This window comes from Nycticebus coucang, chromosome 6 (assembly GCF_027406575.1).
Source record: "Nycticebus coucang isolate mNycCou1 chromosome 6, mNycCou1.pri, whole genome shotgun sequence".
NCBI classification, from domain to species: domain Eukaryota; kingdom Metazoa; phylum Chordata; class Mammalia; order Primates; family Lorisidae; genus Nycticebus; species Nycticebus coucang.
Window position 1 is genome coordinate 40,495,511 of NC_069785.1, and position 25,993 is coordinate 40,521,503.

At 42.0% G+C, this 25,993-nt stretch overlaps 1 long non-coding RNA gene across 1 annotated transcript; it reads left to right on the forward strand.

The window, feature by feature from the left end:
- Positions 1 to 4,322: 4,322 nt before the first annotated feature.
- On the forward strand, positions 4,323 to 25,286 carry LOC128589241 (uncharacterized). The gene is made up of 3 exons (XR_008380872.1): positions 4,323 to 4,401; positions 16,371 to 16,516; positions 24,949 to 25,286. It is a non-coding gene; the product is annotated as an uncharacterized LOC128589241 (long non-coding RNA).
- The last annotated feature ends 707 nt before the right edge of the window (positions 25,287 to 25,993 follow it).

The following is a 25,993-nucleotide window of genomic DNA, read 5'->3' on the forward strand; positions in this document are numbered from 1 at the left end:
AAGCTCTTGAGATAACTCAGATAGTTAAAGAGGCAGAAAAAAAGAGAAAGCAGAACATTCACTGACAGAGTTATGGGCCTTTATGAACAATTCAAACATACGAGTTATAGGAATTCCAGAAGGGGAAGAAGAATGCCCAGAGGAATGGAAGTCATACTAGAGAATATTATAAATGAAAATTTCCCAAATATCACCAAAGATTCTGACACACTCCTTTCAGAGGGATATTGGACCCCAGGTCACCTTGACTCAAATAGATCTTCTCCAAGACACATTGTAATGAGATCAAGCCTGTCCAAAGTCAAGACAAAAGAAAAGATTCTGCAAGCTGCCAGGAATAAGCACCAATTGACCTACAGGGGGAAATCCATCAGGGTGACTGCAGACTTCTCTAATGAAACTTTTCAAGCTGGAAGACAATGACCATCTACCTTTAATCTACTTAAACAAAACAATTTCCAGCTCAGAATTCTATATCCCACTAAACTAAGCTTTAAAATCAACAGAGACATCAAATCTTTTACTGATATGCAAACATTGAGGAAATTTCCACAAGACCAGCTGTACAGTAAATATTTCAACCTTTCTACACACTGACCATCACAATGGACCACCAGCACAGTAAGCACCCAGAAATTAAAGGACAGAACCCAGCTTCCACAATGATGAAAAAGGTAAAACTAGGTAATGGACTTGCACAAAATAAGATGAATAGAATGCTACCACACTCATCAGTTATCTCATTAAATGTTAATGGCTTGAATTCCCCACTGCAGAGGCATAGACTGGCTGATTGGATTAAAAAACACAAGCCATTGGTGGTGCTGTGACTCAAAGGAGTAGGGCACTGGCCCCATATACCAGAGGTGGTGGGTTCAAACCTGGCCCCGGCCAAAACAACAACAAAAAACAAACAAACATCCCCCCACACACAAGCCATCCAATTTACTGTCTGCAGTAAACACACCTAGCTTCAAAAGACAAATTAAAACTCAGAGTTAAGGGTTGGAAGACAATTTTTCAGGCAAATGGCATTCAGAAGAAAAGAAGGGTCACAATCTTATCTTCAGATACAAGTGGATTGAAAGCAACTAAAGTCAAAAAAGACAAAGATGGACACTTCATATTGGTCAAGGGAAAAATATAACAAGAAGACATTTCAATTCTAAATATTTATGTACCCAACTTAAATGTACCCAGATTCTTGAAACAGACCTTAATTAGTCTGAGCAACAGGAGAAAAAAAGGGAGAGGACAGGACTCCCTGTGTGGAGATACAGAAGCCATAAGAGTACCAAAAGCCAAATATAAGAGTTGGAGTTTGGGATGCTGTGGACTATTTAAGGACTGTTGCTTACTTGATCTCACAAAAGTCATATTTATAGCATGGCCTCAGTCAGTGGCCTCCTGGCATTCTGAATGTGGTAGAGTATTCAGGGAGCCAGAACTGGTGGTTGATGTCCCATTGTAGAAGACAACTAAAGACCAATGATTCCTGTTTTGTTTTCATATTTAAGATCCAGAGAAAACTCATCAAAGTTGCTTTAAATCTCTTTGTTAGTGAGGGTACAGTCTATTTTACCTTAGAATTGGACTGAAGACACTTAGTGTGCAATTGATGGAACAAAAGCAGGAAAGATCTTCAGTGAGGTTTCCTCAAAGGGGAGAAACCTCAAATGGGGAGTTTTGATGGAATGGCTTATTCAAATCAGCTTTCTTTTATCCTGCAGAGGCTAGAAGTCTGAAAACTACATTTTCTCAACTCCCTGGCAGCTAGGCTTTTCTGAGGACTTTGATCAACGAGGAAGCTAGAAATAGGGTGATGTTCCTGCACACAGTAAGCACGTAGAGGCATGTACCAGAGACTATTTACTACTCTCATGGGTGGTGAGAGGCAAAGTGTGGGGTTTTCATTCATATTGTTGTGGGTTGCACCCATATTGCACTAGGACTCCCTGTGTGGAGATACAGAAGCCATAAGAGTACCAAAAGCCGAACATAAGACTTGGAGTTTGGGATGCTATCTGGAGCTGGCAGCACCGAAGATTCCCAATTTTGGTAGCTTCCTGCCTGCTGCAGCAGCAGTGTGGCCTGGAGGAGGCAACTTCCTGGTTGTGGAAGGTCAGAAGTTCTCTTGATGATCCAGTTCTGCTCTGTGCTTCTTGAGTCCTTCCTGTAGTACAACTAGAGTTTGTTTCCTCAGCTCTCAAGTACTTCTATAAGCCACCTAATATGCTAAAATAAATCCCTTAATACCTAATCCAATTAGAAAAAATTCTGTTCTTTACCTAAGAACCCCAATGGATATAGTATGGTATATGAAAAAAAAAATCAAAAATAGTATGTCTAAGACTCAACACAGGAAGGAATAAGTACTAGAGAGAAATGTTTTATCTGGAGATGGTAGACGACATTTATCTGTTTATCCTCTTGTCCATTCACCCCATATTTCTTGAGGGCCTCCATATGCTAGACCCTGGAAACAGCTAGCAATTCACTGGGGAAAAAGACCCATGGGATCTTGCAATCATGGTGCTCTAAGGTCTAGGGGGTCATGTCTCTTTCCCTTCCCTATTCTGTTTCTCTATCTGGCTAAGAACTTTGATAATTTTTTTTTTTTTCCTTTAGTGATCAATCAGATGAGTGACTTGCTTAGAGGCTGGGGAATTTTAGTTCATAGAAAGCTAAGAACTCAAGGCTCAAACATTTACCTTTAAACCAGACCAGTCATGAAGACTAATGATTTTTTTTCCTGCCAGATATACCAATAATTAACTGGCAAAGAGAATCTATAATTAATCTATTATCTTGAGGACCATGTTTACTCCCCACATACCTAGAACAAGTTTCTACTATCTAGCAGCACTAAATTCCTCCTTAAATTCTTTTCTCCAGGATGACACATGTGTTCAGTAGCCACTAAAATGTGCCACTCAGGTCTCCCTGTAGGAGAGGACCTACTGTGAGGTGTGTTGTAAGTGTCAGATGCTGAAGTGAAGCCATGCCACACCCTGCTCAGGCAGCCCTAGCCTGCAACTGAGCTCAGCAGGGCACAAGGCCAGTCATTTCTCCTTTCTGGGAAATCTTTGTGCTTACCCTTCCTACCCAATCCTCTGTCCTCTCCCTTTTTTTCTCCTAGATCTCAGACCTCTGTTACAGTCCGAAGGCCTTTCTCATCGACTTCTGCTTTCTTTATTTTTCCCAGGCCTTACCGCTGATATGCCTTACACATGTAACTCCATCTTGAAATATGCTTTATGGAGGACTCAACTGACACATTATCTCTTCTTTTGAGAAAAAAAGAAAATCCCTCTTCTTTTGAGAAGTTACTCATGTATTGCTCCCTGAAGAACATCTTTTTTGTCTTTTTCTTTTTGTCTCTTTCTTTTTCTGGATCAAACTGTCCATATTTGAGCTTCTGTTTTCTCTTCTCTAGGCCCATCTTAATCCCAGCAGTAAAGGAGGTAATGGAGAGCACTTGGAAATGATCGATGTAAAACAAATTAGGGAAGATACTGAGTAACTGGCATTTGGGTCAAAAAATATCCCTGCCTCAGGCACAGATCAGGACAGTCCTTGGTTGCCTTTCATAGAGCCGTGTCATCCCTTGTGAGGAGAAGAGAGTCACCAGTGGGCACAGGTGTGCAGATCAGCTCCAGTGTACACTATTGCAGTTGTCTATATGGAGAATGAAAATAAATGACCAGTAGGAATGCCCTTTGTCATGCTTGTCTACGGAATGAGTTGGTCATTCACCTAAGTCTTCTTTTTCCATCTTTGTGAAGATGTTTATGCTCTTCCAGGGGCACTACCTCATCCTGTGGTGCTCCTCCAGTGCTGTGGACACAGTTCCCCTGCTGTATGGTAATTATTTGAACACATGACTATTATGGTAAATTGTGAATCTTAAAGGTGGAGGGATGTCTGTCCTAGACCCTTGAATATCCTCCTTTTGGGTGTGAACCCAACACTGAGTAGGAGCCCAATATGTGTGGGGTGAGGAAACATGCATCCTTGTCTGAAAACAAGGCAATGCATGAGGCACTCATGAAGAAGTGCTTTGGCCTGCCATTCCAGTTCTAGTCCCAGCCCAGGACACTCCTATGCATCTGGTCATTGTACTGAATGTTGGCTTTAATCTACAGCATGGTGAAAAGGAAAGAGCCAAAGGGAGGAGTACAATCCAATTTCCTTATCCATCACACAGGAGATCTGATCCTATAATGTGTAAGGACCTATGTCTGAGGACATGTGACCACGTCCCTGCCAGCTCATTTGCTTCAAAGTTGTACTTGGCTGACCTGGAGATGGCACCTCCCTCACTGTTGCAAAAATATTCTCCTACAAGTAGTTGCTTGGTTCAGGAGAGGGAGAGGCTCCTCTGCCTGCAGTAACAAGGAGGTAGGTTACATTTGTGTTCAAATTTGAAGGATAATAAAAAGAGGGACTGACATTTATTGGGTACCTACTATGCTTGGTGCTTTTATAATGTTATCAAGTTTTATCTCTATGATACTGTGGAGTAGCTCTGTAATTTTACAGATGGGGAAATGAGACTCAGTGGTTGAAAAAATTGCCATAGGTCACACAGCTGGGGGGTGGGATTTAAAGCCAAGTGTCCAGGCTTTTAGTCTGGTATTCCCACTGCTGTTCTTCCAGGCAGCTGGATTGAAGGTACAGAACTGAAAGAAGTATGGAGAATATTTGGGAATTAGAAAACAGTTCAGGCAGAGGGTGTTTAAAGGGAAACAGTGTGAGACAAGGCTGGTGTATTGACTGGAGCATCAGCCAGTGATGCTGGATTGACAAAACTGGGGAACCATGGACGGTTGTGAGAGGAGATAATGGCTTATCCAGACACATTACAGAAGTTAATATGGCTTTGGAGAAAAGGATGGATTGAGTGGGGGAGAGATGTGTGACCTTGTAGAAAGCCTATGAAAATGGTCTTCCTCCCCAATGAGTCATTCAACAAACAGAATGCCTCTCTGTGCAAACCACCAAGATCTATACTGTGAAAACTACCATGATGAAATAGACATGGGTCCTATCTGCAGGGGATCGGCTCTCAGAGAATAGACAACTAGCCACAAGGAATATCAGAACATGTGTTCTTGTAGATGTATCTGCTAAGGAGGTACAGCGAAATCCCTGCCTTTGTAGAATTTTCCATGGGATAAAACCCACTAGCTGTAGAACAATCAGAGCGAGTTTTTGGATTTCTCTTTGTACTAAAAATTGGGTTTCCTTTCTTTCTGTTTGCTTGGATGCCAGAATGTTTGCCTTTTAGTATAAAAACTAATTATGACCAGTTGCCTTTTCTCCTCCTGTGAGCCTTACTCCTTTGCTTTCTTTAGACATATGTGTTATGGTTTCAGCTGCTGCACAGGGCTATGCCCGCACAGGTCAGTTTTTGAACAGCAATTGTGGTGCCCAGTGGAGCTTTCCTTTGTTCCTGTCTCTTTGTTATTTAAACCTTGGAGTTAACAGTTTCAAAAGGGATACGCCTAGCTTTTAAATAGCTCTCCTTTAAACTGGACACATAGGCAATAGAGTAACTGACAGATTATTTTATTTTCTAATTTTTCCTTCCTTCCTTCCTTCCTTCCTTCCTTCCTTCCTTCCTTCCTTCCTTCCTTCCTTCCTTCCTTCCTTCCATTCCTTCCTTCTTTCTTTCTTCTTTGCATTTTGTATATCCAAGCCTCTCCTCTGTGCCATCACCATTATAAGAGATAGACCAGGAGGATGTGATCTTACAAAATCCCAAGGATTCAACCATGAGACTCCTGGAAGTCATCAAGAAATGCAATTACATTTCAGGTAAGAAAAAAAAAAATCAATGTTCCCAAATCAGTAGCCTTCATATATGTCAACAAGAGTCAAGCTGCGAATCAAACAAAAGACCCTTCACAGTAGCTTCAAAGAAAATGAAATACCTTAGAATATACTTAATGAAGGACATGAAGGATTTCTACAGGGAGAACTATGAAACACTGAGAAAAGAAATAGCAGAGGATGTTAACAAATGGAAAAACATACCATGCTCATGGCTGGGAAGAATCAACATTGTTAAAATGTCTACCTGCCCAAAGTGATCATCAAATTTAATGAAATCTCCATTAAAATATCAATGTCATACTTTGAAGAAATTGAAAAAATACTTTTTTGTTTTGTATGGAGCCAGAAAAATCCCTGAATAGCCAATGCAATTCTATGAAATAGAAACAAATCTGGAGGCATCATGTTACCAGACCTCAGGTTATAGTACAAGTCTATAGTGATTTAAACAGCCTGGTGTTGGCATAGAGACATAGACCTATGGAACAGAATGGAGAGTCTAGAGAGGAAACCAGCCTCATATTATTATCTGATCTTTAATTAACCAAACAAAAGCATATATTGAGGAAAAGAATCCCTATTTAATAAATGGTGCTGAGAGAATTTGTTAGTGAGTTCTGCCAGAACTGAAACTGGGTCTACACCTCTTACCTCTTACAAAAATGGACTCTAGATGTACAAAAGATTTAAATCTAAGACAGGAAATTATAAAAACCCTAGAAGAAAGTGTGGGAAAACCTACAAATCTTATTGGCTTATGAAAAGAAATTATGAAGAAGACCCCATTGGTAAGAGCAGCAACAACAAAAATAAATAAATGGGACCTGATCAAGTGAAAAGCTTCTGCACAGCTAAGAGTACAATCAACAAAGCAAATAGACAACCTTCAGAATGGGAGAAGATATTCACATGTTATAAATCTAAGAAAGGGCTAATAACCGGAAACTGTAAAGAACTCAAGCAAATCAACAAGAAAAGAGCAAACAACCCCATTAAAATCTGGGCAAGAGACGTGAACAGAATCTTTTCCCATGAGGACAAATGGCAAGCAAACATGAAAAATGCTCAGTGTCCCTAATCATCAGAGAAATAAAAATTAAAACTACTTTGAGGTATCACCTAATCCCAGTGAGAATGGCCCACATTGTGAGGGCCGAAAGCTGCAGATGCTGGTATGGGTGTGGAGAGAGGGAAACACTTGTGCATTGTTGGCAGGACTGCAAATAGGATAGACTTTTTGGAAAAAGTGTGGAAAATCCTCAAAGAACTGAAAGTAAATCTTTTGTTTTATCCCACAATCTTATTATTAGAAAAGAAAAAATTCCTTTTACCATAAGGGCACCTGCACTGGATGTATATGTTTAGAGCAGCTCAATTCACAATCACAAAGACATGGAAACAACCCAAGTGTCCATCAATGCATGAAGGGATTAATAAGCTGTGGTGTATGTATACCATGGAATACTATTCCACCATAAAGATGGAGACTTTGTATCTTTTATATTTACCTGGAAGGATTTGGAGATCATTCTCCAAGGTAAAGTATCACTAGAATGAAAAATCAAGCATCCCACGTACTCAATACTAAGTTGAAACTAGCAGATTAACAATTACAGGCCCACACAAGAGAAAAATACAATTAAATTCAAGAAGGGGTGGGGGAGGGGGTTTGGTATCTTCCCACCTAATGGATGCAATGTATGGGTATATGGCCACCTCCTGGGTGTGGGTCACAACTACAACTCAGACTTTACCTTATACATACAAACAATGTGACCTGATTGTATGTACTCTCCACCTTAATCTGGAATTAAAAAAAAAAAAAATGAGATAGAGCAGGAGGTTGAGTTATTTGTTTATTCACCAGAGTTTTATAAAATTCCCTATGCCAGGTGTTTCCCTTCCTCTTCTGGATTTTTCTGGCCATTCTATAAGGGCTCCCTTTTTCCTCCCTGCTGCTTCCTTCTCCCCCATACCCTCCAGTTCCTGAGCCACGAGCTACCCCTGGTTAGATTAGTGCCTGTGCCATTAATCCTGAGAACCATTCTTTCACGAGTTTTTAGACATCACCCTCTTGTTCTGACAGCTACCTGCCTCCCACACGACAGCTTTTAAGGAGAAAACCCATGGAGAAAGAACTCTAAAGCCAGGCGAGTTCCGAACAAAAATACACACCAGGTCTCTGCAGGGCTCTATACCTTGGCTGTTCCCCTTGTCATTGACTTTCCCTTACTGAAATCAGCTCAAGGACTTGAAGAAAGCTTTGTGTTAATACTGCTGTGATTGCTCCTATCATCACCACCTGAGTGTCATTTGATGTTTACAGAGTTACACACAGTGCAAAGTGCTATGTAGGACTTGGTTATACCTGGTCACAGAGTTTCTTAAAATATACACAATCACAAGGCAATAAAGTAAATGTAAAGTAACTCTGAGAATCAGAAGAGCTAGATCCTGGTCCCACCTCTGGCACACTGCCTCAGTCTCTCCATGTTTAAAGAGAGGATTGGAACAATGAGTTTTCACTCCTGTGTTGGGATTGTCTAACATCATGGCTTTTCTCTCTCTTTAACCATTTTTTCTCTCCTCTCACGTTTATCTCTCTCCCTCCTTTCTCCCTCTTTTCTCTCTACCTTTGTCTCACCCCTCCCCATCTGCCCAGCTTACAACCAGCCCTATTGTCTTAGTGAGTAAGTAACAGCTTCTGGAACACAGGGCATGAACACGTGATTGTTCCATGCTCCCAGAGGAATATGGAGGACAAAGTCATTTTTTCCTTCACTGATGAGCCCTAGGGGAAACCAAGCCCCTTTTCTCTTATCATCCCATGAATAAATGGGCATTGGGGCTGAGGCCCCTAACTGCCTGTTCTTCTCTTAGCTGCAGACTTTAATGAGGTTTGGGGGAAATAAATGAAGGCAGGAATAAGCTATGTGTTACTAGATTCTTCTGTTTTCCCAGACTCTTTCCTTGTCATAGAGTTTACCTGCGCTATTTGGTACAACTTCTCCCCAATACAGTAGAAAGAAATTATGAACAATGGTCATTTATTATGTTGTTCCTTGATTAGAACATCTTAGAGTGCACCTGGCATAGGCCTGACACATAGTAGGTATGTTGTAAAATAAATGTTTTATTTTGAAGGAGTCAGTGATGTACGAAGTTATTCACACCTACTGCAACTTTCTCAGGGGCAGAGATTATTAACAGTGATTGTTTTTAGGAAAAAAATTGAAGTCAGAGCTTGACAAATAGTTTCTTCTTCTTCCTTCCTCCTCCTCCTCCTCCTTCTTCTTCTTCTTTCTTCTTCTTTCTCCTCCTTCTCCTCATTCTCTTCCTCCTCCTCCTCCTCCTCCTTCTTCTTCTTCTTTCTCCCCCCCCGATTTTGGACCATACATGAAACTAGAAAAATATAAAAACAAAATTTGTTATACATTTGTCTCACCTTTATTGAAAAGAATATGTAAAAATTGGGATGATCTCAGAAAATGATGATGGTTAGTAACATCAGAAGCTGCAACATGTGAAGGCTTAAAAGTATAATACTTTAGAAAAAGTAAATAGAAACTTTGTCACTTCACATAGTCACAACTCCACAGTAGTTACGGGACTGTGCACACTGACTGACTGAGGTATCTTTGGACATTCTGGGCTCAAGTGGGGAGAAAGGAATCATAAGCAGCTAGAGAGGATGACCTTGCCAAAATATATGAAACACGAATGAAGATGTTTAATAATTTTTTTTTTGAGACAGACTCTCACTCTGGTTAGAGGGTTATGGTGTCAGCCTAGCTTATAGTAACCTCAAACTCCTGAGTTCAAGTATCCTCCTGCCTGAGCCTCCCAAGTAGCTGGGACTGCAGGCACCCACCACAATACCCAACCTGAGTTAATTCATATTAATTAGCTGGTGTTATCAACTGCTGCGGGAGTTATACTGCTGCACTATATTCAATTTCTGCTGTAGTAGCTGCAGACCAGACCTAACTTCTGACCCATTTAGGTTTTGGGCCAGGACACTGGAAGATTAAGGAAGGAAAAGAAGTATCTCACAGTCCCATATTTCTAGATACCAAAGGACATTAAAGAAAATTTTATTCTCAACTTCATCACCTAAATGCAACAAAAAAGACAAGAGATCTGGAGCAATGTTTGACTCCGTGAAAGCCTAAATTAAGACAGCTATTTCTTCAAGTGGAAGCCCCAGGGCTGTGAGGATGTCTGACTGCATTTCCCTGGTGGGAGGATCTATTGAAAAGGACTAGAATCCATCGCCTGGCCTGTCCCGTGTAAGGTGCCTTCTCCTCCCACCTGCTTTGTTCCGTTAGCCTCCTGCCTGGCCTCCCTGCTTCTTCTTTTCTCTCCCTACAATCTGCTTCTCATACGCCAGTATTATAAAAATGCAAATCAAGTTGAGTCACCTCCTGCATTAAACTGTCCGGTGGTTCTAATGGCAGTTAGGAAGTAATGTGATATGCTTCCTCTGACCTGCGGAGTCCTGGGGAGACCCAGTCCCAGCCACCTCTCCTACCTTATCTCTGGCTGCCTCCATTTGGGGAATGTGCACCAGACACCCTGGCCTTCCTTCTGCCTCTGGAGCAGTGAGGGCATGTCTTTGCCTTGGAGCCTTTGCAAGAGCACCCTCAGCCACTCTGATCTAGCTTTTTGAACAGCCGCCCCCACCTTGGGGTCTCACTCTCTCCATGAAGCATTCCTTGACTTCCTAACTTAAATTAACTTAGAAATTCCCTTACATCACTGTGTTTTATTTTATTCATACCCCTGATAACTTTTTAAAATTATTGAGTTTATTTCATGGTTTGCTAATTTAGTGTCTGTTTCCTACCAGTAGAACGATAAGAAATCATACAGAGAGTAGTCTTATACCTGCATGATACTATATACTGCTACTTTCGCAGAACTAGGTTTCTGGTACATAGTATATTTAGAATAGTTTGGTTGGTGTTAACGATGAGACCTGACCTATCTCTCCAGGCCCCTGGCACTGACATTTCATGGACAGGACATCCCTTTCCTTTGTAAAATGGGTTAAAGTACCTGTTTACCTTGGAGGAAGGGCCCATCCAGGATACATATTGGAGCACTTAAGAGTTTAGGGAGGGATCATGCATAGTGTCTAAATTTACCCAAAAGGGGCAGTATGATAGGTAGTCTCCGAAGAGGCCACCACCCTTCCCTTCTCCCTATATGTGCATGCCACTTCATCCATCAGGAGGTGGAAATCATTTTTCCTCTCCTTGAATCTAATTGCTCTTATGGTTTGTTTTAGATAATCAGTAAAATACAGCAGGAGTGGTATCTAGGACTTTCAAGCCCAGGCCTTAATAGAATTGCCAGCATCTGTTTTTTTCCCTTAGAAACCAGCTGCCATGGAAGAACCCTATAGTATACAAAAGCCCAAGCCTTAGCAATCCTTGCATAGAATCCTCATGGAGAAACACTGAGGCACCAGATATGTGAGTGAAATATTGTATGTCCAGGCCATGAATGCAGCCCAGTGATTGACTTCAGTCCATGCCACTTGGAACAGAAGAACCTACCAACTGAGCCAAGCCAACCTATGAAATCTTAACAAAGAAACCATTGAGTTTCAAGGCACAGTAAATTTGGGGCTGGCTTGTTATGCAGCAGACAGCTAATGTTAGGGCTGCAGTTGTACAGAATTTTTTGTGTAAGCAGATCCTGATGCTTGGGGAAATTTTGAGCATCTCAAGTTTTCATGGGCATGTAAATCATCAGGAGGTGCTGTAGGGAGGCAGGTTCTCGTTCTGTGGGTCTGGGGTGGGGCTGCAAGTTTGCGTTTCTCACAAGCTCCTAAGTGATGCTCATACTGATGACAAAGTGCATGAACTGCGCTTTGAGGAGCCAGGGGTCCATCCCTAGACTCCAGGAAGTTCCACCCTCAAATCATCTTAGAAAACCCCAGACTTTCCCCAAGTATATTTGTAAAAGGGTGCTGGTCAGATAAGTTTGGGAAACACCACCAATTACATTCCCCTATTAGAAGCATATATTGGCTAATAGAGCTCCTAGGGCTGCTCCAGTAAAGAAACTTGCTTAACTCTATTTAGCACAATATTTCCTCATACTCATGAATATCTTAAAGGACTGGTGTTCTGTTCAATACACCTAGAGAAGCATACAACCACCCTCCACTTCCCTTTAAAATTAACTTAGAAGGTTTCTCATTGTCTCTTAACAATGAATACGTATGTCACACAAGGTTGCAATCCAGAAGTTTTTTCTTCTTCTTGTATCTAACCTAAATCCTTTGTCCTTGCTGCAGTGTAAGAAATCTCTATTTCTAAAAGAGAGGGAAAACATCCCCCTGCCTCCCATTATTTAACTTCATTTTCTATGCTTTTTCTATCTAGTATTTGCTATGCTCTAAGGTCTCTACTCCCCATCAAGGTGCTTGGTCTTCTAGTTCTTTCCACTTTTCTTTTCATTTCCCTGCACTGCTTTGTTCTTTTTCTAGCTTCACCACCTAACCAACTGGTTGACCTTGGAATAACTTTAGTTGGTACTAAATTAATTTAGTTAGTACCAAATACCTCCCTTAATGTGATAATTGTATGATGAACATGCCTACATTTAGAGTTCAATAAAAATCCACTTTTCATCCTTCGTTGCAATCGACCAAATTAGTGTAATTTTAGTGGTATTTGCCCGTTCCAACTATTAAATGTTGAACTGTCCCCATACATTACATAATTATGAGATTTAAACTTCTGAAATCTCCCAAATATTGTACAGTAGTATTTGGAACTTGAAAGCTTGGTACCTCTAAGTATTAATATTCCCATTTGTAAAGTTGGAGGCACTCCTTGTATTGGGGTATTAAATAAATCCATCTTTGTGAGTGCTTAGCAGAAGGCCTACACGTCCTAATCATTCAATAACTGTCTCCTCACTGCCAGTCTGGGTGTAGCTCCGTCTCTTACAGCTCCAGCTCTCCAGCATTATGGGTGTTTGTGTCCCATTGAGGCTGGGGAGGAAGGGAAGAGACTGGGAGACACATGACTGATTGAAACTCATCTAATTCCACAGTCTGATTTGAGCTGCTATTCTTAGCCTGCTTCACACCAAATCTTTTTCCTGATACTGCTGAGAAGCTTCAGAAAGTTCAGGCTAAAGTTAGAAATCTAAATCTGTGTCTCTGGAAGTCCACCCACTCTTCATCTTTGGAAACTGTTCTTTGAGGCTGACACTGGAATTTCAAGGGTTATCTGCTATTTTTACTTTTTTTTTGTCTTTTTCTTGAAACAAGTCAGAGATGGTCACTCCGCAGCCAGACTTGGCACTAGTAGGCTCTGCACTGAAACGTGGCTCAGAATGATTGTAGCCTCTACCACTTACCCATGTATCCAGAGGCCACCTGGAAAGACGTTTGGATCCCTTGCTTTTCTCATTTTTCGTTTGCTTAGAAGAACACAGGCAGCTTCTCATCCATATTAAAAACCTATGGCACTTTTTCCTTCACTGGCTCCTCTCCCCTACCATTTGCAGACCTCGCTAATAGCACCACACTGTGAGTCTCTGCCCTGACAGAGGGTACACAGAGCAACTCCAGTGTCCTCAGGTCTCTCTCCCTGGTCTCAAAAGGAAGTAGGTGTGGTCACAAGACAAACTTCCCTTTCCATGAAGTGGGAAAAAATCTGCTGGACTTCGTTTTCCTTCAAGCTATATTCATTTTCATGTGGGCAGACAATGGTGTGACTATTATTGCATTTCTTTGTGGGCTCCAATTGTCCTTTACATGGGCTGGAACCAAAAGCCAGCCTAGAGGGCATCAGGACTTGGATCTGTGCACGGTATTGAATGCAGCAGTGCAGCTTCTCCCTGTAAGTGGCACCAAGGCTAGTATTTCCGTCTAACTTAGAGACGTAGGAGGACCGGTGATAACACACGTAACAGCTAAGATTCAGTGTTACAAACGCACCAGGCACAGCGTTAACTAAATACTTTATATATAACCTCGTCTACATGTCCATTTGTGTTTCTTTTTTGGGAAGAATACCTGAGGAATCTAAGGCTTACGGGAGGTGGCATAACTTTTTCCAGGTCACAGATCTGTTCAGTGGGAAAATAGAGATTCAGACTAGAATGTAGGTGAACTCCTGCCCATTGCAATATAGAAACTTTCCTTGGAAAGCCAGCCCAGGCTGTTCTGGGAAGCAGTGTTGGGCCCCTCTGAGTCCATCTAGCCCACTTCCCTCTCCCCAGGTAGATCACGCAGCCATTGCTTTAAGATGTTATTGCCCCTATTTTTATATAGTTGTAAATTATTCCACAGCTAAGCCTGGCAAATTTGTAAGGATTTTGTGACCCTTAGGCAGGAGGTTTTTAGCCTGAAGTTTCTGACTATTCCTGGCTGAAAAAAAAAAAAAAATCGTGTCTGCTAAAACTTGAACTGATGTTATTTTCTGTTTAGCTTCCTACGGGTGAGAGATGAATCCAGAGAAGTTGCCACTTGAAATGGGAGTGCACATATGGTGCTCATCTTAGGACTACTGTGGATCCAAAGAAAGTTTTTATTACCTCTCTCATTACAATATTTACTTTGCCTGTTACAGGAATTGTAAAGTAAAAGGTGGCAATGGTTTTGGTTTAGTCCTTTTGTTCAATGGCTTTGCTATACCAAGCGTGTTTTCTTACAGGACCCAAGAGCTTATTATAAATGTGGTCTCTCAGACCCTCTCCAGACCTGTGGAATCAGTAACTGCATTGTAACAGCATTCCAAGCTTACCGGTGTGTGTAGAAAACTTGTGAAGTACCATTTAATGGAGCTTAAACCCTTGGGGTGGGGTACAGGAGGCCTGGGGGTTGAGGTAATTTTTTATGATGCTGGCTGCACTTCACCTAGGCCCCACTGCTGGAGAGTCTGAATTAATTCACCTGGAGTGGAGGCTTGGGCCTGTTTGATTCTGAAGTGCTTCTAAACTGAGTACCACTGTCGAAGAGCAGAGCTCTGGTCACAATGCCAACGTGGGCCTGCGTGAGGATAAGGCACTGGCAGGCTTGCTCTGCTTGGTGCTCTAAGCAAGGCTTGAGCAGAGACAGTAGAATGAATATGAAAGCACACAGTCAAGCCTTATCGTGTGTAGAAATGTCCTTGAGAAGGCGGTGGAAGGGGGGCCATGGACGATGTTTGACTATGTTGACAGTCAAGGTCTGGAAAAAAATGCACCGACTTGGAGTTATTCTTCCCACTCAGTGGACAGTGTTTGTGGAGAAGATAGAATGTTTTTCACCCAGGATTTTAGCATCTTTCATTCAGGACATGTGCCTATTTTTTAGAGTTGCCAGATTTGGCCAAAACAAAACAGGACACTCAGTTCAATTTGACTTTCAAAGGAACAAAGAGTAACTTTTTCATATAATTTTTTAGTATTCAGGATTTGGGAAAGTCATACATGAAGAGGGTATTCACTGCTTATCTGAAGCTCAAATTTAACTGGTGTCCTGTGTTTTTTCTGGAGACCTGGCCTGTTTATAATAGTGATCTTAATCACGCCTCGGGCACTGTGGTATGTCAAAATGATGCCCTCTATGAGTTGTGTGTGTGTGTGTGTGTGTGTGTGTGTGTGTGTGTGTGCGCGCGCGCGCACGTGTGAAAGTCCAGGGTCCTGAAGAGGAGAGTGTGGGGAGAAATAAAAGATTCAATGTGCATGAGGAAAATAGAGAAGCCTTTTCTCCCAGTATGTCAGGGAAAATTTACCTATAAGTTACAGACTAAAAAAAATTGAAGGCAGCTTTATGAAAAGAAATCTGCTTTTTTCCATGAGAAACTGATTGTTTCTGCAAACTTATAGAAGCTTATTGTAAAAATTCCTAACTACACAGAAAGGAGTAAAATGGACAGCAAAAGTATTACGATAATCTCTCAGCATGATCTCTAGAAACTGCCATTCTTTACTGTCACTGTATATCCTTCCAGAACTCTCTTGGGCAGAGATTATTATGTGTATATATATGAGTGTTTTTGATTTCAAAAATGAAAACATACATTACAAAATTGTAGAATTTAAAAATTTTTACCTCTTATAGATATCTGTGTTTTGGATGTCATTTCATAGACACACCTGTAGATATTCCTACTTCATTCTTTTTTAACGACTGTGTTATAATTTATTAAATTACAGGAATATTTCCATGTGTCCTTCATTCTAGGGGCCCATAAAAGTGCTTGCTTTGTGGGAGCTGTGTAAGTGTTTGTTTCTCATCATTCAATATTCAATTCATCATTGACACTTAGTGTCAGTCCAAAAACCAGCTCCTCAGAGAGGTGTTCCCTGTTTCCTAGGAAAAGTAGCTTTGCCCCTCACTAAACTCTCACCCTTTTAAAAAAATTACACTGTGGTATTCTTCTTATTCTTTCTTTATTTTATTTTATGTTATTTATTGATTTATATTGTTGGGGATTCATTGAGGGTACAATAAGCCAGGTTACACTGATTGCATTTGTTAGGTAAAGTCTCTTTCTTTCTTTCTTTTTTTTTTTTTTAAGAGGCTGGATCTTGCTCCGTCAGTCACCCAGGTAGCAGCGGTGTCAGCTTAGCTCACAGTAGCCTCAAACTCCTGGGCTCAAGTGATGATCCTCCCGCCTTAGCCTCCTGAGTGGCTGGGACTGCAGGCATGAGCCACTGTACCCAGGTCTGTGTTTTGTTTTTTTTTAATGACATTTATCTTTATTTGAAGTGCTTTAATATATTGGTTCGTTTATTTGTTTATACCTGTCTTTCCTCCCTAGCCTAAGGGCAGGGACACCACCTAGTATATGGCTATTTATCCATCACTGAGAGCATTGCAAAACATATCTGTGAATGGATGAATAATGAAATGATCAAATTGAACATATTGCCTCATATATAAAGATAAACAAGGAATGGTCAAGAAGCATGTGATTTATTGAATTGGGCAACAAATGGGATTCAACACTGTTTAAGAGAGATAAAATCCGTTCTCTGGGAACTCCCTGATGGGACCAAATCATTTAGTATAGACAGAAAAAAAAGGCTTCATGGGAAAGTGAATTTGAAGTGACTGCGTAAGAATGAGAAGGACTGAGGGGTAGGGACTGTGTCTTGTCAAAGGCAGGCGATTGGAGGCAGGCGATTGCCTGGCACCTTTGGTGAGTGGTGTCCCTCCCTAGTCTACTCGGTGCGGGGAGGGACTTGAGAGGGATTTGAATTTTTTACTCTAAGCATTGGGGAGCTATGGAAAGCTTTTCAGGTGGGGATTGATAGGCTAATCATATATTCTAAGAGGGTAATATTGTCAGTGATGGAAAATATTTGTTGGAGAAAAGAAAGAGGAGTTAGGAAGAGCCATTAAGAGAGAAGATGAGGACTTGAACTAGGTTAGGACCAGACAGGCCAGAAGCAGTGGCCTTTCTAGACAGGGAGAATTAGGAGTGTTTGATCAAGATCAGTAGTTGGGGCAGTGCCCATAGCTCAGTGGGTAGCTCAGTGGGTGCCAGCCACATACACCAAGGCTGGCGGGTTCACACCTGGCCTGGGCCAGCTAAAACAACAATGCCAACTGCAACAACAACAAAAAAATAGCCAGGTGTTGTAGTGGGTACCAGCTACTCTGGAGGCTGAAGCAAGAGAATTGCTTAAGCTCAAGAGTTTAAGGTTGCTGTGAGCTGTGATGTCACGGCACTCTACCAGGGTGATAGTTTGAGACTCTGTCTCAAAAAAAAAAAAAAAAAGAGAAGATCAGTAGTTGGCCCATGGGTTAAATCTGGCCTACTGTTTAGTTTTGTAAATAAAGTTTTATTTGGCTACAGAATGGCCATATCCATCCTTTTACATATTGTCTAGGGCTGTTTTGGTGCTACACTGGCAGCATTAAATAATTGTAACAGAGATTGTGTGGCCAGCAAATCCTAAAACATGTACCACTTACATTTTTTACAGAAACTTTTTCTGGCCTTGATCAAGAGTAATAATATCTATGTATCTTACATATAGGTTTTAGATGCTCAGATCATGGCCCTCTTAAAAGAGAGCAGGGTTTATCCCCGTTCCCTGGGAGAAAAGGGCCACACTTTTCCCGTCAACCACCTGTTGCTCTTTGCCTTGCGCTTTGTCCAAAGTTCCTGTGAAGTTAGGCACCACAGAACCTGGAATCGCAGAAGCCATAGAGAACAGCCTGGAAAAGCTGTTTGGCTTTCGCATGCACTTCTTGAAGAGCCTCTCTTTGCCTTTGCAGAGCCCACCAGATTGCCCCTTTTAGGATGCTGCCTCCTTGTCTGGGCTGCTTGAAGCCCCATCTCCTGTCCTGGCTTGCTGTTTCCTCCAAGGGCCATTCAAGCTTTTTGAATTTTCCTGGTGGGGGGGGGGGAGGAATAAAAGCAGCAGCCACATGACACTTTTCAGAATGTGGGGGGCGGGGCCTTTGCATTCACATGCACAGACAGACCTCCACCAGCAGTCACAGAGTGGGGAAACTCATGTTCTCTCCTTCTCAGCAGATGGCCTTACATCAGCATCCTTGTTGCTAGGATACATGTCATCTGATCGATGTTTCCAAATACTGGTTGAAATCCCTTTGTTTCCTTAGATCTTAAGGATATGTCTTTGGGTTTTATCTTAAACTGAACCTGTGGTTGCATCATATAAAATGGGTTGGCATCTTTGACAAGGTAGAAATTCACCGAAACATCATTCCTCCATTAGTAATGGTGATACAAACTTTCCATTTCCCGAATGGCCCTGCAGTTCCTCACTTCAAGGTATTGGGTGAAACGGGAGTTTCCTTGCTGACTTTTCTCAGCTTGTTTTTCCCCTTGAACTACCCACTTGAAAATCATTCCTTGCCTATAAATAGCTCCAACTTAAAGTCAAGAGTTTGTTTATAGTTTGTTTCCTGGGATGTCATCAACCAAACTTCAGTGGTCAGGCTGCTCAGGGGAAAGCTAATTTCCTTTTGAAAATTGCAATTCTGAAAGCTGCACATATTTTATATCCATGGTCAGTAGGAACCAAAGTACATGGAGCTTCATGCTGAGTGATACATCAGCAAGCTAAATAAAAATGATCCCACTCTCACAACTAAAAATAGGCAACATTGGTGCAAACTGACCCCGGTGCAACACATACAAAATTTAACTTTCATGATCTCTGAGCTGTCATCCTTTAACAAGAGGCCTGGGTGACTGCCAGTCAAGAGAAGCAAGCCATAGGCATTGAAATCTCTTTGAATAGTGGAAAGAAGCAGTAGTTTCAAGTAAGTTCCAAATTGAAAGTGACAAAGGCAGATGCTTCAATTTATAGGCAATGGTTTGCAAATGATCTGATTGATACTCAGGCAATGCTGGGGATCACGCTTCAGGTTATATAGTCTGGGGCAGTGGTTCTTTCTCTACGGGACTTTGCCCCCTCCACCACCCCTTAACCACCAGGGGACATTTGGGAATGTTTGCAGACATTCTTAGCTGTCACGACACGCAAGGGAAATGCTGTTGGCATCTGGTGAGTAGAGGCCAGGAATGTAGCTCAACATCATACAACACACAGAACAGCCCCTACAACAAAGAAGGACCCAGCTCTAAATTTCAATAGTCCCAATGTTGAGCAACCCCGATCCTGGGGATTGAATTCTGTAATGAAAGTTAACGCCTAGCACTCTAGGGAGGCCAAGGCAGGTGGATTGCCTGAGCTCACAGGTTCGAGACCAGCCTGAGCAAGAGCGAGACCCTGTCTCTAACAATAGTTGGGTGTTGTGGCGGGTGCTTGTAGTCCCAGCTACTCAAAAGGCTGAGGCAAGAGAATCACCTGAGCCCAAGAGTTTGAGGTTGCTGTGAGGTATGACGCCACAGCACCCTACCGAGGGTGACAAAGTGAAACTCTGTCTCAAAAAAAAAAAAAAGTTAATGATCTTTGTGTTCAGTGCCTGAGTGGCCAGGTAATATTATACTAGTGTTTGTAGTAAAGTGTCTGTGACCGCAGCAGTTTATCTTTGGTCAGTGGTCAATAGTGGGACCTGTGGATGTCACTTAGAAGAGGAGGTGGGACCCAGGCGTCCCGAGGATGGTGGAAGGGAGAGCCCATGGAGAGCTGACAGGAGGCTGGGCTTTCCATGTCCAGGGATGTGGAATGAGAAGTTGGATCTGGGATGAACTGAAGGGAAAAATTGGAAGTAACTGATGTTGCAGATGGGGGAGGTGAGGGCCTGGTGAGTTGGTGGCAGGTGGAGTGTTTCTCACTAGTGCGGCCGATGCCTTCCTGTAGCCTGCGCTGTGCTCCTCAAAGCACCCTTTGCCAGCACTCCTATCACTTCTGGTGCATTACTCCTCCCCCCATCACCTCCCCTCCTACACTGCCCTCCTCACAGGCCCACGGGAAAGCAGCAAGGTGCTGTTCCCTGAGGATCCCTGGGCAGCCCTGAGCAAGCGAAGTCTGTGTGAGAAATGAGGTCCTAGTCAGTTCGGAAATCCTTTTCCAAAAGCATAAAATAAAATCATAAAATAATACAACCTTGCTAAACCATTCCAGTTAAAAATCTAGATGGACTTGCCTGTTCATCAGTCTTCTTAATATTTGCTTAGGGATTCTAGTGAATGCAATATTTTAAAAAATCTGTATAAATTTTGGAAAAGAAGAGATAAAATAATCTCTTCTGCTAATCTGTAATTTTATACTTAGAAAAGCGGTGTATAGTAAGAACTACTAGAAGTAATAAAAGAATTATATGAGTGGCTATTCATAAATAAATACATACACACCATTACCTTTTTTCCCTTTATTACCATAAGCACCTAAAATGAACATAGAAAATATTCCATTCTAGTAACAAGAACAATTATAAAAGACTTACGAAGACATACTGAAATTCTGAAAAGGCTTAGAATTGCAAGTAAAATTTCCTAAAACTAATGTAAAAATTTAATCAAATTTTAAAGAGAATCTCAGTAGGATTTTCCTTTTGGAGTTGGATAAAATAATTTTAAATATCATATAGAAGTGTAAGTGTCCAAAAATAGCTAGAAAAGTGTGCCTAAAAAGAAGGGGGATGGGTTATACTGAGTTGGATTTGCAAAGCAATTTCTAATCATATAAATATGCAGTTATCATAGGAATAGAGAGATAGACCAACACAATGGACTAAAGAAACTACAAAACAATATTAACGTATGTGAGGATTTCCAATGGTACAAAGGTGATTCAGTAAGAAAATGAGAGATTTTGGTTTAGATGGTGTTGGCACATCTCTTTCTTCATCTGGGTAAAGATAAAATTAGAATCTGTCTTGTTATTTTGAATCATAGTCAAAAATAAAATACATTTTAGGGCAGCACCAGTGGCTCAATGGAGTAGGGCGCTGGCCCCATATACCGGAGGTGGTGGGTTCAAACCCGGCCCCGGCCAAAAAAAAAATAAATAAATAAAAAATAAAATACATTTCAGATGGGTTAAAAGCACCAATGCAAAAAATGATACAACAAAATATAATCATGTAAAGGAAATGTCATGAATCATTTAAGACATTTTCTTAATTGAGACAAGAAAACGAGAGGCTTTGCACATAAATAATGATGAAGTTAAAGGAGACCATAAATAGTATCAAGAAACAAATAATAGGGCGGCGCCTGTGGCTCAGTCGGTAAGGCGCCGGCCCCATATACCGAGGGTGGCAGGTTCAAACCCGGCCCTGGCCAAACTGCAACCAAAAAATAGCTGGGCGTTGTGGCGGGCGCCTGTAGTCCCAGCTACTTGGGAGGCTGAGGCAAGAGAATCGCTTAAGCCCAGGAGTTGGAGGTTGCTGTGAGCTGTGTGTGAGGCCACGGCACTCTACCGAGGGCCATAAAGTGAGACTCTGTCTCTACAAAAAAAAAAAAAAAAAGAAAAGAAACAAATAATAAATATAAAAAATAGCTTCAAAGTAGAAAACAAACCAAGATTTTTTGAGACAGAGTCTCACTATGTTGTCCTCGGTAGAGTGCTGTGGCATTACAGCTCGCAGCAACCTCAAACTCTTGGGTGTAAGTGATTCTCTTGTCTCAGCCTTCCAAATAGCTGGAACTACAGGCACCTGCCACAATGCTTGGCTATTTTTTGTTGCAATTGTCATTGTTGTTTAGCTGGCCTGGGCAGGATTTGAACCCTCCAGACTGGGTGTATGTGGCCGGTGCCCTACCCATTGAGCTATGGGCACTGCCCAAGATTTTTGTCTATAATAATTGAACACCTCTCATAAAATAGTAAAGAAAAAGATAAACCACCCAACAAAAATAAGGCAAAGGATATGAAAAATAAATTCACTAGGGAAAAAATCAAAATGGTAACACAGACCTGAAGGAATGCTTATCCTCACTAGTAGTTGGGGAAATGCACTCATCCTTTCAAAGCAATCATGAGCTATCACCTTAATCTGATTAGACTGGTCATTTTTTCTGAGAGCCAACATACATATTCTCTTTGAACCAGGCATCCCTTTCCTGGGCCTACAGAAGCAAAACTCTGAAATCTGGAGCTGTGTCTATAAATCTTATTGAAGCTTTATTTGTAGTGCTAAAAAAAAGTCCAGGGACAAGTAAGTGTCCATCAAGAGGGGAATGAATTAAGAATTTTGAGCCCATCCACATCATAACATATTGAGCAACTTTAAAAAGAATAAGTTGGAACTGTACCATTTGACGTGGGGGAATTTCTATGCAGTATAGTCAAGTGAGAAATGCATAATGCTGAAAAGCTTGTATAATATGATTTCTGTTATGGTTAAATAAGCAATGACCCCCCCGTCCCCCCAAGGATATGTAAGAGTGTGCATGTGAGCAGAGAGAAAAAGACAAAGAAGGATACCTACCGGGCTTTTAGCACTGTGGGGGTGGGAGGTGCGGAGGAGAAAAAGACAAGAGTGCCACAATTCCTCTCCACATTCATGACATGATCAAAGTTGTAATTTTTCTAAACACAGAAAGTATCTTGTGGGGCTCGGTGCCCGTAGCACAGTGGTTACAGCGCCAGCCACATACACCAAGGATGATAGGTTTGAACCGGGCCTGGGCCAGCTAAACAACTGCAACCAAAAAATAGCTGGGCACTGAGGTGTGTGCCTGTAGTCCCAGCTACTTGAGAAGCTGAGGCAAGAGAATCACTTAAGCCCAAGAGTTTGAGGTTGCTGTGAGCTGTGAGACCACGGCACTCTACCCAGGGTGACATAGTGAGACTCTGTCTAAAAATAAAAAAAAAAAAGAAAGTATTTTGTGTGTTTTTATGTGTGTATATATGTGTACCCAGGTTGACTGTTTAGAAATAAATTAACACAAATAATGACTTTTCAACAATGTGCGAATGCTATCTTGAATTTACACATTGGTCTTCTCTCAAAGAATTCTTAATGCTTTGATATAGACTATTCATTTCCTCCTCACAACTTTCCTCGGAGTTGTGACCTTTAAATGTCAAACCACACAGGGCTGTGTGCCTGGCTCCAGTGATGGATGTCTGGAGTGAATGCCATGGACAGCAGGAAGTTGTGCAGGACTATGCCTGCCTGAAGGGCTTTGGTTTCCCCGTCTCCTCTTTGCCTACCCCTCTGGACACAACTTGCCTTCTTAGAAAAAGGGAGGGCTTGGGAGCTTTCCCAGGTGCAGGGTCTATAGCCCTAATCAAGGCACAAATGAAGAGGTCAGTCAGGGAATGCCCCAAGGCAGTGGTCCCCAACATTTTGGGGACGGGTTTCATGGAAGACAATTTTTACATGGACCCAAGGTGGGGGCAGATGGTTTGATACGAGTCCACAAGCAATAGATTTATTATGGTCTCTGAGTGCTCAACAGATGCTGTTAATCTGTATTTGTAGCTGGTCCCCAGTGCTAGCATCACTGCCTCAACTCCAGCTCAGATCATCAGGCAGTAGATTCCCATAAGAAGCACACAGCCTACATCCCTCACATGCACCGTTTACAGAAGAGTGTGTGCTCCTAGGAGAATCTAATGCCACTGCTGATTGACAGGTGGTAGAGCCCAAGCAGTGATGCCAGCGATGGAGAGCAGCTGTAAACATGGATGAAGCTTTGCTTGCTCATCCTCTGCTCACCTCCTGCTGTGTGATCTTGGTTCCTAACAGGCCACAGACTGGTAGCAGTGCATGGCCTGTGGGTTGGGGACAGCAGCCCTAAGGAACACTTTTGAGGGACTGACCTAGCAAGTTCACTAAAGGAGAAAACTGTACTAAGAACTGCATGTTTAGTACAGTGGAAGCCATCAGCTCTTCCCTACAGAGACTGTATGAAGTGGAGAAAATCATGGCTTTGGAAGGCAAGCATCAATGATGGTTTTAACACTTGCTGGGAAAGTTACCTATCTTTGCTGAGCTTGAAAACTGAATCCTTCCCAAATTGTCTCATTTACTTGATTATCAAGAGGATGAATTAAGATAATGACTATAAAAGCATCTAACCACTGCATGGCACCTAGGAGGTGCTTGACCAGCAGATAGCAAGGAAACAACTCCCTGAAAATCGGTCAGGATTTGGCCCTGCGTTCTTCCCATTCCTCCTGTACTGCCTTTTAGCTGTTCTTCAAAGATTTATCGAGTCACTATTATATAAATATTGGACCCTGGAAATCTTACAGTCTAGTGAAGGAGACGGAGAAGAAAACAGATGCTCTATAGTAAGTTAAAGGCTTTTAATGGCGGTAGGTACAGAATGCTGTGGGCAATGTAGGGGATAACCTCACAGGTGTCCAGTGGCTGCAAAAGACTTCATGGAAAAAGGTACACCTGAGAATTCACCTGGCTGGTTAGAGGATGCAGAACGAATGGGAATGGGTATGTGCTGGTGTGAAGAATACTTACGGACACGAAGACAGTATGTATAAAAGCCAAAAGGGAAAAAATCATGGACACTGACATTTATGGCTACTATTTTTTTTGGTGTAAAAGTTAACCTGATTTGATGAAGGATTTAGTGCAACTGTTATTGCCCTGTGTTCGTAACGATGGTTTAGAGATAGTAGTACTGAAATGTGGAAACATGTCAGCAGTTTATGAGGATAACTAAGATATTTTAAAATCAGAGCTGTGATACCTGCCTCCTGGTTTTCAAACAGTTGTCTGTCCCCTGTCACCAGGTTTCAGGCTTGGTCTCTGTGACCAAGAGAAGACAGAAGACGTGGTGGTATATCCCTTGCAAGTTGCAGTTAAAAGATTCTGTGGCTTCAGAGTTGGGCTGTCTTTCTCTCTCTTGGATCGCTCACTCTGGAGGAAGCCTGCTGCCAAATTTCGAGGACACTCAGGCAGGCTTTGGAGAGGCCCACATGGAGAAGTGAGTCCGCCAAGAACCGTGGGAGTGAGCTGGAAAGCGCATCCTGCAGCCTCAGATGACTGCAGCCTGGTGGAGACCCAGAGCCAGAGTACCCTGCTGAGCTGTGATTGAGTTCCTGACCCACAGATGCTGTGGGGTAATAAATATTCGCTATTTTAAGGATAATTTATTCTTTAGCAATAGATATTTGTTTTCAATTCTTTTTTTCTGCATCAATGTCCTTTGCTATATGATATTACAGATTCTTCTCCTAGAGGTAGAAAATATATCCCTGCCCCATTATGCTGAACTTGGTCATGTAACTTGCTTTGGCCTGTGAAATACAGGCAAGAATGACAGTATGTCTCCTACTCGCTATCTAGGCCTCAAGATGTTTTGCACACTTCTGCTCACCTTTCTGGGCACCTCTCTCCTCCAAGAGGAAGAGCTGGTAGCTGTGACCATTGTGGCTGACACCCCTTCAACCTGGCCACACCCATTACAGAACACACATTAACAGGACTGCTCCCTCCAGCCAAAAGACTGGGGCCTGAGAATAAATTATTGTCATTTCAAGCCACTGAGTTTAGGATGATTGTTACCCACTGTTAATGTAGCAATAAACACTTGACATGTCAGGAGAAAAGGAGACAGAAAGATGTGGCCAATGAAATTGGAAATCCATGTTGGGACTACATTTTGAAGGGCCTTGGATACCAAGTAACTGAGTTTAGATTTTATTCCTTGGGTCACCCATGACAATTCATTGTAGATGGCGGTGCAGAGAATGGACTCAAGAGGGCAAGCCTAGAGAAAGTCTCAGTAGGAAACTTTGTGAGAGCCCATGTAAGACAAGGGCCTGAATTAGGACT